Source organism: Sus scrofa, chromosome 1, assembly GCF_000003025.6.
Source record: "Sus scrofa isolate TJ Tabasco breed Duroc chromosome 1, Sscrofa11.1, whole genome shotgun sequence".
Classification (NCBI taxonomy): Eukaryota; Metazoa; Chordata; class Mammalia; order Artiodactyla; family Suidae; genus Sus; species Sus scrofa.
In genome coordinates this window covers 26,362,593-26,378,869 of record NC_010443.5, presented here as the reverse complement: position 1 = coordinate 26,378,869, position 16,277 = coordinate 26,362,593, and the positions used below count along the sequence as shown (strand labels likewise).

The 16,277-nt window shown below is 43.3% G+C and overlaps 1 long non-coding RNA gene across 1 annotated transcript in view; it reads left to right on the top strand.

Moving 5' to 3' along the window:
- The window catches only part of LOC110256938, a 50,175-nt gene continuing 35,962 nt past the window's right edge, over nt 2,065-16,277 (top strand). The window contains exons 1-2 of the long non-coding RNA XR_002339020.1: nt 2,065-2,169; nt 5,175-5,302. This is a non-coding gene — a long non-coding RNA (uncharacterized LOC110256938). The remainder of the gene's footprint in view (nt 2,170-5,174; nt 5,303-16,277) is intronic.

Sequence of the window (16,277 nt, the reverse complement as noted above, 5' to 3'; positions counted from 1 at the left end):
AAAAAAAGAGGAATTTCTTTCTAAGTTACTCAGGGTGGGGTTTGAGCAACAACGCTCTGAGGGAAATCAAGTTAGAGCCCAGGGAACAGTGTCCAGTGCAGCCCCTCTCCCCAGAGAGCCCCAAGGAGTGGATGCATCCCTGGGACTGTTCAGCCACCAGTCCCAGGAAGAAATCCTCCTGGGACCTCAGATGTGATTGGCTCTTGCCTTCCAGCATCCTCCTGCCTCCTTGGGCTGAGACCAGTGTTTGTCCACTAGTTCTGAGTTCCTCTAATGCCCCTGCACCACTTTTTGAAAGCAGCTCCCGGCTCTCTAAGGGTCCTCTCTGTGCCTGGGATCTGCAGGTGCCCGTGAATCCCAGTCTCTCCAGCCAGACTTGTACATCACAGAGCGCTGGTAGCTTGATTCACATTAATGCTGCGGAAGGTGACCAAAGGGGGCCTATAGGAAAGGAATGGATTGGGCCTTTTTTCTGTTTTTTTAGAGCTGCACTTGCAGCCTATGGAGGTTCCCGGGCTAGGGGTCCAATTGCAGCTGCAGCTGCCGGCCTCCACCACAGCCACAGCAACAGGGATCCGAGCCACATCTGCGACCTACACCACAGCTCATGGCTGGATCCTTAACCTACTGAGCGAGGCCAGGGATGGAACCCACAACCTCATGGTTCCTAGTAGGATTCGTTTCTGCCGCACCATGACCGGAAGTCCGGATTGGGCATTTTGTAGTATGTTTTTGGCCTTACCCTCAGCCTGTGGATGTTCGTGGGCCCAGGATTGAATCTGAGCCATAGCTGCAACCTCCATCACAGCTGCTGTAATGTTGAATCCTTCACCCACTGTTCTGGGCCAGGAATAGACCTGGCAATGCCACAGAGACAAGCTGGATTGTTAACCCCTGCCCCACAGCAGGAACTCCTGCAGTGTGTCTTTATGATACAGGAAAGTCAGTCTGCATTGCACTTCTAGAGGGATAGGATGGTGGCGGGCTTCGAAATACAGATTCAGGAGATGGGCCACCTGGGTTTCAATCCAGTTCAGCCATTTACTTACTGTTTCATATTAGGAAAGCTACCAACCTCTTCTTATGTCGAGGGTTCTATCTATAAATCAAGGTATATATGTCATCTATATTATATATACGTAATTTAAAAATTCATGGAGCTCCCTGGTGGCACAATGGGTTAAAGATCCGGCATTGTCACTCCTGTGGCTCGAGTTGCAGCCATGGCTCAGGTTTGATTCCTGGCCTGGGAATGTCCATGTGCCATGGGCGCAGCTGAAAAAAATATAGTGAGACTGGGATTGGGTGGGGCTCACTGTACTCAAATCAGTTTCAGCCAGGAGAGTCAGTTCTAGCAAATCACACCACAATTATGCCTCCAAAAGAGGACGTACCACCTCAGGAGGGGGTAATTAAGATTCCTAATTGCACAACATTATTCAGAGCTTCCCCACCTCCTTCAATGACTTCACATGCCTCTATAGATCCAGCCTAAAAGGTAGCCTGAAAGAGATTTGGCTAGATTTAAAAGAAATCAAGGACTGTTGAAAGAAAACAACTAGGAATGCAACTATGGCTCTCCTCTCTCTTCCATGCTTCACTGGGGTTCTGTGGAGGCAAGCCAAGAAGAGGAATGGATTGGGTTTAAGCCACAGGCTGGCCTGAGGCAACAGGAGGGCCCCCAGATACTACCTGGTAGGAGACAAAAGGCCACAAAAGAGCTGGCTTTTGACCAGTCACTCTTAAATTTGGCTGCCCAATGGAAACATCGGGAGAGGTTTTTAAACTACCAACCTTGTGGGCTGGTAGACCAGCTCTTAGGGAAGGATGAGGACGGCTGATGTGTGATTTGTAGAATTCACCCATTGCTATGGTAGAAATAACGTAGTGACCAGTTTTAAGTCACCAAGGTGATGTCCCTGAACCCAGAGCTGGGGAGAGAAGCACAGCTGGGACAGCCAGCCCCAGCACGCCAGTGAAGTAACAGGGTCTCCCTGGAGATTGTTTTAAACAGTCAGGGGTGAGGCCTGAGCAGGGCAGGGGCTTGCAAACCAATGACAGGTGATTGCTATGTGTGGCCATGTTTGTGAGCCACTGGCCCGGTCCAGGTAGCTTTCGTGCAGGCTCCTCCTGCTCTCACCTTTCCATCATCCGCCTTGCAACCATCAGGTCAGTGCATTCCTTTAAAAATGATGTTGCCATTTTTGGGTAATGTGCTGTGCTTTGGGGACGCTCCTCGTGCTTTCCTGCTCCAAGTCCCTCCCTGGAGGTGTGGTGGGGATTGTCTCTAAAAGTAGTTCATTTATTCAAAAACCTGTATTTAAAAATGTGTTTGGGGGTTCCCGTGTGGCTCAGTGGTAACCAAACCAACTAGTATCCATGAGGGCTTGGGTTCAATCCCTGGCCTTGCTCAGTGGGTTAAGGATCCAGCTTTGCTGTGAGCTGTGGTGTAGGTCACAGACTTGGCTCGGATTTGGCATTGTGAGGCTGTTGCGTAGGGTGGCAGCTTCAGCTCTGGTTCCACTTCTAGCCTGGGAACCTCCATATGCCGTGGATGCGGCCCTAAAAAGACAAAAAACTGTGTTTGAGGAATTCCCTGGTGGCACAGTGGGTGAAGGATCCAGCTTGTCACTGCTGTGGCTCGGATTCAATCCCTAGCCCAGGAATTTCCACATGCCATGGGCCCAGCCAAAAAAAAAAAAGAAAGAAAGAAAAAGAAAATGTGTTTGAGGTACATGCTGCGTCCTTAGGAAATATCACGTGCTTTTTTGGCCACGCCCACAGCATGTGGACTTCCCAGACTCAAGCCAAGTTAGTGACAATTCTAGATCCTTAACCAGCTGCATCACGGGAGAACTGCAGGAAATGCCATGCTTATTTACTTCAAGAGGCTTAGAGTCTGGAGAGGGAGGCAAAGGAGTCACCAGGGGAGGAGTGCAGAGAAGGGGCATCAGTGTGGACACTGACTGTGGGCTAACCCAGCACGCCTTCCCAAACCCCCTGTTTCATCCACTATAGTGACCAGAAAACTAAACACTTTTCCTGGCCTCCTTGAAGCGAGGAGTGGTAATGAGAGTTCTACCCAGTGAGAAAGATATGAGCCAAAATCAACTGGGAGCTTCCAAAACAGCTTTTGCTTTTTCTGTTAAAAATATATGTATCCAAGTCTGTCTTATTTCTATGTTGAGTCCAGGGCAGCTACCAGGAGCTGCTGCAATCATTTTGTAACCATAAGGTAAAAGCCAAGAGAATCACAGATACACCTGTTCTAGCCTCTGGTAATTAAATAACAGAAGCTCCCTTTATTTGTATGTGTTTATAAGTCAGGTTTTCTCTGACTGGCACCTGACTGCAAACCCCAGTGGCAAACTCACAGTTTCACACCCCTCACTGGAAGATGAAGTTGTTTCCTAGAACCAGTAACAATGGAGCTAAATCTTAGAGGATGGAATAAATTTTTAATGGGGGAAGAATGACTGATACCTACAGGCACAAATGCGCATGACACTTATCAACTCTCATTACCACTACCCATCAGGGATTATCTGCTCCTTATCTTTTTGGGTCAGCTTTGCCCTCTCATCACTCCCCCTAGTCCCCACTGTTCGTACGTTCACACCAAGATCCCCAGCAGAAACATTTCATTCCCCCCTCATTTGTTTTAACGTGTTAGATTTATCCAGTCGCCCACACTTAAAACTCTGAGCACAACTCCCACTCCTGCCTCTCCCCCAACCCTCCTTCTCATTAGCTTTCTCATCCTGGGCCTCTGAGGTCATGCTTCTCTCATTTACTCCTTCCTTTTCAACCCTTCCATCCCAGCTCTGCATTCAACCCTTGATTCCTCTTGCTCGTCCAAGTTTCCTAGCTGATCTCGTGGCCACCAATTCTTCCTCCCCCACCTCTGCTGGAACACCCTTAACCTGCAGAGCTAATCCTCTCCTTCCCTCCAGGTGGTTTTTCAAGGCTCTGCTGTGAGGCCCCAACCCGTCTCTCCAGGATCACATGCACACCAGGGATGAATCCACCTACACCTGCCTTAGGTGCCAGGCCACAGATTTCAACTGTGATGCTCATGAGATCCCAAGAGTAGCTTTCAAAAAACATGGATTCCCTGGCCCAGTTATTCAGGATACATTTTTAATTCTGTTAATTACCACGAAGGATGTTGCATGACCTGGCATTTGCTTGTCTCTCCAGCTTCACCTCCTACCCAAGTTCTCAGATGTACCCCATGCTGTCCTGTCATCCTTTGCTATTTATGGTTCACCAAAATGTTAGGTTTTCTCTGACTGGCACCTGACCGCAATCCCAATGGCAAACTCACAGTTTCCCACCCCCACTGGAAGATGAGATTGCTTCCTAGAAGCAGTAACCATGGAGCTAAATCTTAGAGGATGGAATAAATTATTAATGGGGGAAGAATGACTGATACCTACAGGCACAAAAAAGCATGGCACATTTCAGCAAACCGCAAATGCCAGATCATGCAGCATCCTTCGTGGCAACTAACAGAATTAAAAATTTACCCTAAAGACATAGGTTGCCTTTCGAAGAATTTTAGGCTGAGAAGGTACATGGTCAACTTTGTGTTTTTAAAAGATAGTACTGCCTTTAAACAAATTTTTATTACAGTTTATTTACAATGTTTTGTCAATTTCTGCTGTACAGAAAGTGACCCAGTTATACATATATGTATACATTCTTTTTCTCATATTATCTTCTATCATCTTCTATCACAAGTGATTAGATATAGTTCCCTGTGTAACCACATTTTTAGGGGATGTATTATTTACTAGTGACATAATAACTAAAGAAAAATGCACAATATATAACTATGTACGACAAAAATCTCAATTTTTCAGGGAAAAACACATGGAGAAAAAAGAACTTATAAAATAGCAATTCCAGTCCTTGTTAGGTAGTGAAAATACTGCGGATTTCTATTTTCCTCTTTTATAAAAGTTTTATTTTCCAAATTTTCTAAATAAGCATATTTATGGTCGGGGAGAAAATAATACCTAAAATGTAAAAATGGCAGCGGAGGGGAAACTAGAAACATCAGTTCATTAATATTTACCACCCATTCGGTTTCTGAGCCTTTGTGCATGGCAAGCCAGAGTTGGAAAACAGCATTCTTAGAAATTCTCTGGACCCTGCTCCCCTCCCAATAGCCTCCTATGGTCCCCGTCGAGATTTCCTGACTCTCTGGAATGCCGCGCTGTCATCTCCCCTCTCCACACTCCTAAGTGAATTTGCACTTTGCTGGCTGCTGGAGTCCCAGCTTCTGCCATGATATCAGGTAAGCCTCCATTCCTTTCTTCCTGGGGGTAAAAATTGTTATAGTTATTTTACTATCTGCAAGAAGAACAACGTGATCACATGTTTAGATTGACACATTAGTCAGAGTTTCTTCTGTGACCACTGCTTTTGCCAAAGGCAACCCCGGATAGCCGTGGTTCATGCCATGAGACCCTTCATTACTAATGAATGGTGATAGCTGGACTATAGTAGACTAGCATGGGCACCTGCTCAAGGGCAGTTCATCAGCAGGCTGGCATTTTGGACCTGAACCAGGCCCATTTGGCTCTTTCCTAAGGACTTGAATTGGGAAGTCCCAGAGGAAGCAGGCAGTTAGCAGCAGGAGCTAGTGTGGAAGGGACCAGAGATGAAGCCAGAGGGAAGGCTGTGGTCATGATAAGTCATGGCCAAGCAGTCATGAGAAAGCAGAAACTACGAGCAGGCAGACTCGATGATGTAGGGAAAAGGTATGCAGAGTGGAGTGGGAAGGTGACTTGTAGGGAGAGGCAAACAGAGCAAACCCCCAGAAAACAGCATGGAAGGGAGTCAGCGGGAGGGATCAGACGCTCAGCTGTGGAGACACTTAGACTTGCTGCCTTCATAGATGCTGGTCGATCTGCTGTTTCTTCTTTTTTCACTTTGGCTCATCTCACCAAGTCCCACATGTCTCCTTATAATATTCAATCCTCCTGCCCCATCTTCTTTGTACTCAGACGTATAGAGTCTCTGTTTCTTGAAGTCAGAAGGGCTCAGTGTGAATTATGATTGATCCATTTACTTATTTACTGAATTGTTTAACCACTCATTAATTCTGTCAATAGTCTACATAGTATATTAAAATCTTGCCAGTATTCTGTGTACTTGGGACAAGAAGATGTGGGATTCAATGCTTGTCCTTAATGATGACTCTGTATGGGGCCTTGCAGTGGTGACAGAACATAAATATGAGAGGAGTGTAGAAAGATAGAATGGATATGATCGAATACAGCTTATAGGGGAGAGACGGTATAAGGAAAAGGCAGGAGAAAAAATTTTTTCAATTTATTTTTTTTCTTTTTTAGGTTTTATTGAAATACAGTTTATTTTTTTTCTTTTTTAAATCTTTTGTTGAAGTATAGTTGATTTACAGTGTTCTATTAGTTTTTGATGCACAGCAAAATGAATCAGATTAATATATATATATACTTTTTCATATTCTTTTCCACTATGGTTTATTAGAGGATATTGAATATAGCTCCCTGTGCAATACAGTAGGACATTACTGTTTAGCTGTCTTATATATAGTAGTTTGTATTTGCTAATCCCAAACTCCTAATTTATCCCTCTGCATCCCCTTTCCCCTTTGCTAACCATGAATTTGTTTTCTATGTCTATGAGCCTATGAAGTATAGTTCATTTAGAAGGCTGTGATGATTTTCTGCTATACAGCAAAGTGACCCAGTCATACATATACATATGTCCACTCAGGATAAAATTTTTAAATTATGTTTCAGGCCTCTGCCTGGGTCATGCAGAAAATGACAGTGCTCTTCTCCAAAATAAGGAATTCTGATGATTCCCTAGGATGCAGCACGCTCAAAATAAGGAATTCTGGAATAAGAAATGTTGAGTTTAAGGACACCCAGGTCTGGGTATCCACTAAGCAGCTGTGGAAAGAGACCATAATTGAAGCATGGATTTAGGAACAATAAATAGTGCCAGTGATATTTGGATCTGTGGTTTTTACAATGAAAAGAAGGCTGGGCAATACTTCCAGGAAGTCGGAGAATGAGGTTTCAGGAAGGGGGCACCTAAGAGTGACCCATTAGTAGGAGAACCAAGAGATGAATATGACACGGATATTAAGGGTGGCGGATCATTTCAAGTTGGAACACAATCAGCAGTGCAAATGCCACAGAGATGCTGAGATGCTGAGAAAGATACGGTCTGGAAAATGCCTGTGGTGTTTGTAATAGAGAAGTTCCTGGTGACCTAGATCAGGCCTAGTGAGAGAATCACTAAGACAGCAAGGAGCTGAGGATCAAACAGGAAGTGTGAATTATTTGTTCAATAAGGTAGACTCTTAACAGGTAAGAAAGACAGAGGAATAGCCCAAAAAGAAGACATGAGGGGAGGTGGAGTCAGGGATTAACAGAGCCCGTTTATGGAGCCCATCCACCCGTCTTCATCCTTTTTAATATCAGGTGGGAAAGTTTAACTCTCTCGGATTCCAACTCTGAGTCCATACAGAACCATTCCTCTGTGTTCTGGGCTCCTCCCCACTTCTCCCAGGTCCACTGAGAGCCCCTGCATGATGCAGCCTCTCCTGCTCAGGCTCCTCTTTCTGCAGGACTAGAAGAGAACCACCCCCTCTTCCCACTTTACACTGTATCTCCTCACTTCCCCGCTGCTCCACATCTGGCTAGGGATGGCTGTGTCATTCTCCTCCAAAGGTCCAGAGAAATGGTGTAGGAGTTGTATAGGAAGAAACTGAAAGCTGAGCTCAAAAATGTGGTTCGGTAAGAAGGAAAGCAGGTGTGGCTGGGCTTAGGTGTGGCCTCCAAGTCAGATCCCCTCTGGGTTTCTCACATCTGTTGGCCCCTACTCACACATCTCCCAAAACAAACGTTGGTTTTCAAAAGGACGGGCTTACAAAGGGGAATAAATGTTGTGGGCTTATAAAGGGGAATAAAATATTTGTTAACTCCTTCGTAAGTTTCGAGAATCCTCTCTTCATGGATTCAATAAGACACGATGTTATCCCTGAGTTAACACCAGAGGAGTTTTAAGTTGAGATACTAAAAAAAAAAAAAAAAAAACCCAAACTTTGATGAGATTTTCCTTAGTTTTGCTATTAAGGAAGGGAAGGAAATGCCCAATGCCAAGCTTGGCTCCTCTGTCAGGAAGGACAGGAGTGAGTGGTTATTCACGCACTTGCACACACCTGGATGTATGTACACACACACACACACACACACACACACACACACACAGAGTTATGCTAAAAAATCTATTTTATATAGAATAACCTCAGGCACAGAGTTCTGTCCAAAGACACACAACCACTGAGGGGCAGAACTTGGATCTCTATAATTTTAGCTCAAATCTGGGTGTTTTTAAGCAAAAGATTTACAAAAATACAGAGTTCCAAATATTGGTGAAATAAAATGAGACAGTGCACACATATACAAAAGAATGGATGATTAATGGAGTCTAGTTCTTGAATGGAGGAAGGGTGGGTCTGGGGCATAGCTCGCCCTCTGGAGGAGAAGGATGAAAAGATGGGGGCAGGTGCAGGCACCTTTGTAGATGTGGGGCAGGATGAGACAGGGTTCTCATTGGCAGTTTTGTTTTCTTAGTAAATTATAAGTGAAATCTTCTGCTGGCACTAGGAGTCAAAAAAGTGAATACTAGCGCTGCTTCTAACAACGGATCCATATACTGGGTGCTGATGGAAGGCCAGCTCCTTTATATGCACTAACTTACTGAGCCCCCATCACAGCCTTCCAAAGTATGATTCATCCTTAAGTGTAACTTTTGTTAATAGAGAATTTGTTTGGTATCATAGCTCTTTCCAGGCATTGCTGAAAAAAAAAATGGGAAAGGTGATACTGCGATATTATACTGAATACCTATGAAAGTTACATGAAAAGATGTACAAATGAATGCGCTACTCTACATTTGAAGTAATCTATCAATAGGCGAAGTTTGCTACCCCAGTCATTTGCCAGCATTCCACAGAGACCTTGGCTTCTAGGACTGCAATTGTATTAATATCCAAGAAGGCATCGTTAAAAATGATTTTTTTTCAAGGCTGCACTCGAGGCATATGGAAGTTCTCAGGCTAGGGGGCAAATCAGAGCTACAGCTGCTGGCCCATTCCTCAGCCACAGCCAGACAGAATCGAAGCCACATCTGCGACCTACACCACAGCTCATGGCAACGTCGGATCCCCGACACACTGATCAAGGCCAGGGATTGAACCTAGGTCCTCATGGATACTAGTCAGATTCGTTCCCACTGTGCCACAGTGGGAACTCCAAAAATGATCTTTAAATGATATAATTGTAAGGATCTTTGTAGTTTGACCTTCCAGTTCCTGATGATGTCTGGAAAAAGGAGAAATATATAGTCATGACTTTTAGGGTCATGTCTTTACCACATCAGAAGACATGAAATTCTGTTCACCTGAATAGCAAACATGTGAACCTTACCCTGGGCTTCAGGGCCAGTACAAAGATGATTCAAACACACTCAATGCCCAAAAGGAGTTTACAATCAGTCAGAGGAAGAAAAACATACACATAGATAATGGTGGTTTTGTAGCTTTTACGGCAGATGCATCCTCAAGATGGGCCTGAAAGGATGAGTAGGATTTCACAAGGCAAAGATAAGAAGAAAGCACATCAGACTAAGTGACCAACAAGGCACAGAGGTCAAAGACTCAGGGTATTTGAAGGAAGACTTAGTCCAGTTTGGATAGAGCAATGGTTTTTGGAATGTGGTTCTTGGACCATCAACTTCAGCATCACTTGGGAACTTGTTAGGCATGCAGATCCTCAGGTCTCAACATAGAGTCTCCATATGCCCTAGCAATTCCATACCTGCATATATATTCCAAGACCACTGAGAACTCAAAAACTTATACGGGAATGTTCATGGCAGCAGTATTCAAAATAGGCCAACAGTGGAAACAACCTGAAGTTCTATCAATTGATGAATGGATAAAATAAAATGTGCTAAATCCATACAGTGAAATGCTATTTAGCCATGAAAAGAACTGAAATACTGGTCCATGTTACAACATGGATGAACTTTGAAAACATTGTATTCAGTGAAACAAACCGCTCACAAAGGACCACAGAGTGGTGTTTCCCATAGACAGGAAAGAAGGGGGACTAGGAAGTGGCTACTAATGGGTTTCTCTTAGGGTGATGAGAATATTCTAGAGTACATAGTCAAGGTCACGCAAGCTGTGAATATACTCAAAAGCATTGAATTGTATACTTTAAAAAATAGCTATTTTGGTATATGAATTATATCTCAAACAAAAAAGAAAAATTCTCAGGTCTCACTCTAGTCCTATCGAATCATAACTCCTAGAGGTGGGACCCAGCAACCTGTTGTAACCAGTCCTCTAGGTGATTCTGGTGCCCACTCATATTTGAGACCCACCTGGCTGGACCAGTGGAGATCAGTCTGTGCTGGACATCATCCTCATCTGGGGAAATTTAAAAGGTATCCATTTCCTAGGACCCAGTTCTAGAGATTCTGATTAACTGGGCCAGGGACTCCGTGTTTTTTGAAAGCTACTCTTGGGATCTCATGGGCATCACAGTTAAAAACTGTGGCCTGGCACCTAAGGCAGGTGTAGGTGGATTCATCCCTGGTGTGCATGTGATCCTGGAGAGAGGGGTTGGGGCCTCACAGCAGAGCCTTGAAAAACCACCTGGAGGGAAGGAGAGGATTAGCTCTGCAGGGTTAAGGGTGTTCCAGCAGAGGTGGGGGAGGAAGAATTGGTGGCCACGAGATCAGCTAGGAAACTTGGACGAGCAAGAGGAATCAAGGGTTGAATGCAGAGCTGGGATGGTAGGGATGAAAAGGAAGGAGTACATGAGAGAAGCATGACCTCAGAAGCACAGGATGAGAAAGCTAATGAGAAGGAGGGTTGGGGGAGAGGCAGGAGTGGGAGTTGTGCTCAGAGTTTTAAGTGTGGGCGACTGGATAAATCTAACACGTTAAAACAAATGAGGGGGGAATGAAATGTTTCTGCTGGGGATCTTGGTGTGAACGTACAAACAGTGGAGGACTAGGGGGAGTGATGAGAGGGCAAAGCTGACCCAAAAAGATAAGGAGCAGATAATCCTGATGCACCTACTACAAAAATAAAACAAGAGCTGCCACTATTCCAGGGGCAAATCTGATTCAGTGATGTCTTTCTAAAATTTACTTTTGCATGTATATTTAATCAATTATTGGAGATTTTATTAGTTTCCTATTGCTGCTATAACATTATCTCAGAGTCCCCATTGTGGCTCAGCAGGTTAAGAACTGAACATAGTCTCTGAGACGATGCGAGTTCAATCCCTGGCCTTGCTTAGCTGATTAAGGATTGGGTGTTGCTGAAAGCTGCATTGTAAGCTGCAGATGTGGCTCGGATTCAGTGTTGCTGAGGCTGTGGCATAAGCCTGCAGCTGCAGCTCTGATTCAACCCCTAGCTTAGGAACTTCCATATCTGCAGGTGCAGCTATATAAAGAAAAAAAAATCTCAAATTTAATGGCTTGAAAGCAGTGGAACTGTGTTATCTTAAGGTTCTGTAGGTCAGATGGCAGATATGGGTCTCACTGGGCTCATATAGGGTGTCGGCAGGGCTACACTCCTTTCTGAAAGGTCTGAGAGAGAATCCATTTCTTGGCCTTTTCCAGCTTCTAGAGGCCGCCTATATACCTTGCCTCATGGGCCTGCCCTCCATCCATTTTCAAGGCAACTATGAGTTCAGTCTTTTCATATTGTATCAGTCTGACTTCTTCTTCTACTGCCCTCTTCCACTTTTAAAGACCCTTGTGATTACAATGGACCCACTCAGATAATTCAGGATAATCTCCTCTATTCTAAGGTCAGCCAATCGGCAACTGTAATTCCAATACAACCATCATTCTCATTTGCCGTGTAACATAACATATTCACAGATTCTGGCCATTAAGACATGGACATCTTAGATATTTATTCCGTTTACCACAGAGCTAGTTCATACTTTCAGACTCATCAGGATACAGACTCAATTTCTGACTTCCAAGTGTGTTCCAATACTTGGCAATGTACATAAAATCTTGCTCCTTTTTACAGAGGCTTTACTCTATGGTATTAGAACTAACTACCACAAGCCAGATAACCCTGGGTCATCAATATCTTAGAGGAGCAATGTTAACTTGAGTGTGAATATGAGCAAATTGCAAAGGATTCCTTTCTCTTATCATAAAAGTCAAGCAGTTTCTTAATTACTTCCACCATTTTATCTCTACTTTATCCCATTTCTATAACTTGTGTTCATTTGCTAGAGCTGCAGTAACAAAGTAAGACAGAGCTAGTGGCTTAAAAAACAGAAATTTCTTGGAGTTCCTGTCGTGGTGCAGTGGTTAACGAATCCGACTAGGAACCATGAGGTTGCGGGTTCAATCCCTGCCCTTGCTCAGTGGGTTGATGATCCAGCGTTGCCGTGAGCTGTGGTGTAGGTTGCAGACGCGGCTCGGATCCCGTGTTGCTGTGGCTCTGGCGTAGGCTGGTGGCTGCAGCTCCAATTGGACCCCTAGCCTGGGAACCTCCATATGCCGCGGGAGCAGCCCAAGAAATAGCAAAAAGACAAAAAAAAAAAAAAATGAAAAACAGAAATTTCTTTTCTCACAGTCCTGGAGGCTAGAAGTCTGAAATCAAGGAGTCAACAATCGTCGATTTTTTCTGAGACTAACAGGAAGGCTGTGGCCCAGGCCCCTTCCTGGGCTGGTAGATGTCTGCTTACCTCTGTGTCTTTCCCTCATCTTCCCTTGGGACATGTCTGTGTCCACATTCCCTCTTACAAGAACACCAATCATTGGATTCAGTCCTCCCCAAAGACCTCATTTTAGCTTAATTACCTCACCAAAATTCTCTCTCCAAATATGGTCACATTCTGAGGGACTGGGGGTTAGGGCTTCAACATGTGAATTTTTCAGGGAGACAATTCAGCCCATAACATAATAGGATAATTACATTATCCCATAATAGGACAAACTTCTTACAAAATGAATTTCATGTGCCAATCCTGCTGGTTGGTGGCTACCTTAGCACATCGTTTGGGAAGGATCATGAAGGCATATCTGGGCTTGGTTGGAAAGAACACTGGGATCAACTTGCAGTGACTAGTTGGACACCGGCTGGTGGAGTGGCAAGAAGCATGTCATGGTTTTTCAAACCCTCTCATTGACTCAATTATCACTCCAGGGATGAGAGATTCTTTTGCTAAGTACAGAGTAGACTATGATCCAGGAAGAATAATGTTGGCTGCTGAGGTACTGAGCCATTGGTTACATTATAATCTAGAATTTATTGTCCCACCTCCACTAGAAATTTTGAATATCATTAATTGTACATGGCCCCAGACTGACTAGTGCCTAAGTGCTTAAGTAATAATTACAGAAACTGCCTGAGGAATCCAAGTCATTGACAAACTATTAATATGAATTATCCATTCATAAAGGATGCTTTTTATAGGAAAAATGAATCACTGTAGAAGGCAGACATTATATTATTTTGACTGCTGCATACACATGTGTTCATTTAAAAATAATACACTTGCACATCATCCACAAAAAAAGAAATAATTATTGGGAACCTGATATTGTTTTCATTGAAAGGGACAAAACATCATTATTCAAGTTTTTTATAAGGTTAACACTGTGAAAAAAATGGATTGGGCTATAGTCCCTAGAATAGTTTCAGTATGTTTCTGTGTTATCAAAACTCTACCACTGGAGTTCCCGTTGTGGCTGTTCCCACTGTTAACGAACCCGACTAGCATCCATGAGGATGGGGGTTTGATACCTGGCCTCACTCAGTGGGTTAAAGATCTGGCATTGCCGTGAGTTGTGGTATAGGTCAGAGACGTGGCTGTTGTGTTGCTGTGGCTCTGGCGTAGGCCAGCAGCTATGCTCTGATTGGACCCCTAGCCTGGGAACCTCCATGTGCCATGGGTGCGGCCCTAAAAAGACAAAAAGACCAAAAACAAAAAACAAAACAAAACAAAACAAAACTCTGCCATAAAAGCCACAGCTTTAGAGTTCCTGTTGTGGCGCAGTGGAAACGAACCCAACTAGGATCCATGAGGATACAGGTTTGATCCCTGGCCTTGCTCAGTAGGTTAAGGACCCAGCATTGACATGAGCTGTGATATAGGTCATAGATCCCAGCTCGGATCCCATATTGCTGTGTTGTAGGCTGGCAGCTGCACATCTGATTCAATCCCCAGCCTGGGAGCTTCCATATGCTGCAGGTGCAGCCCCAAAAAAGGCAAAAAAAAAGTCACAACTTTGAACAGGCCATTTACAAGGCAGACCTATTACTATCATTTCTAGGGAGCAGTCTGTAGTTGAATTCAAGAAAATTTGGATTAGAGCCTTTTCCCAATTTTCCCATCATGCTTCTCTTTTCTCACTCAACCAGTCAGGCTGCAAATGTAGTGGACAGACAGATAAAGCTGTTCCAAATGCAGTGGCCAAAGGAAAGGGGCTGAGACTTGGTATTATTCAGTAACAAGAGTCACTTCTGTTGGGAAGACTGATGTTTCAAGACTTGCATCAGCAGACACCCAGAGATTTTACAAAGGAAACCAGAATGTGTGCTGAATATACTCTACACCTTGTTTATTTTTGCCACAAAAGTCGGTCTTTGCTGAGAAGTATGGAGGGGGATTAATCTGGCTTCCTGCCATTCAGCTTAAGCTAATGGGGATGGTGTCAAGTGAGGCTGGCACTCAAGAGAACCACTGTGACATTGCCAGGCTGACCGACAGCAAGGCCTCTCTCTCCGGGTGACCTGACAACAGTAAATCCAGGGCGTACTAGGGTTACCGGAACGATATGCGTAGTCATTCCTCTCTACCCTCAAATGAATAAGGAGAAATCACCTGGTAGCTCTCATTATAATTTTGAGCTCACAAGTATTCTACGAATATGAGTCATTATAGAGAGACTGAATATATCATTTTTTAAATATCAGTACAAAATTGTAAAAAAAAAATATAAATATAAAAGGTTTTCTCTTTGATGGAAAAGTACATTGGTGCTGCCACTATGGAAAATAATATGGAGGTTCCTTAAAAAACTAAAAATAGAACTTCCCTATGATCTAGCAATCCCACTTCCGGGCATACGTCAGGACACAACTGTAATTTAAAAAGTACATGCACCCCAGTGTTCATTGCAGCACTATTGACAATAGCCAAGACATGGCAGCAACCTAAATGTCAATCAATAGAAGGATGGAATATGATTTAGCTATTAAAAAAGAGTGAAATAATGCCATTTTCAGCAACATGGATGGACCTAGAGATTATCATACTAAGTGAAGTAAATCGAAAGACAAATACCATATGATATCACTTATACATGGAATCTAAAATATGACACAAATGAACTCATTTACAAAACAGAGACTCACAGACATAGAAAACAAATTTCTGGTTACCAAAGAGGAAAAGGGGGAAGGGACAAATTAGAATTTTGGGATTAACAGATACCCACTACCATATATAAAATAGATAAACAACAAGGTCCAACTGTAAAGCACAGGAAACTATACCCAATATCCTACAATAAACCAAAATGGGAAAGAATATGAAAGAGAAAGTAAATTCATTTAGTAAACTCAACTAATTCTATTCTCCTTTACAGATTTTCCCATTGTTTTCAGTGGTATGAATATTCTTCTAAATCTATATTTCAGTGCAACTATAGCCAATCTATGTATATAGATATACATGAATAAGATATAGACACAGCTATATTTATATCTATATCTATCTATATATACCATTTAACCATTATTCAGCAACTTGCCTCTTTTTCACTTTTGACTTGGAAATTTGCCATAGATGTACCTCTTCTTTTAAGTTGCTCCATAGTGATGATAATATAATATTTTAGTTAATCATTTTGCTCTTGCTTGCCATATAGACTGTCCCCAATTCTCCGATACTGAAAGCGTTGCTGTGTATAAACTTCACTTTCTATGTCTTATTCCGGCAAGTGAAAGCTTTCTTTCTCTGGGGGTAAAATCAAGAAAAAGTAAATGCTGGAGAAAGTATATCCTATTTTTATTTTAATGAATACTGACAAAATGCCCCCCAATCCCTTTTCTATTATATTAGCACTAGCAGTACAGGAGAGACCCTCATGTCACACATTTTCCCAACATTTCACCAATCTGTTTGATATTTTTGATTTATGGCCCCAAATGGCATATC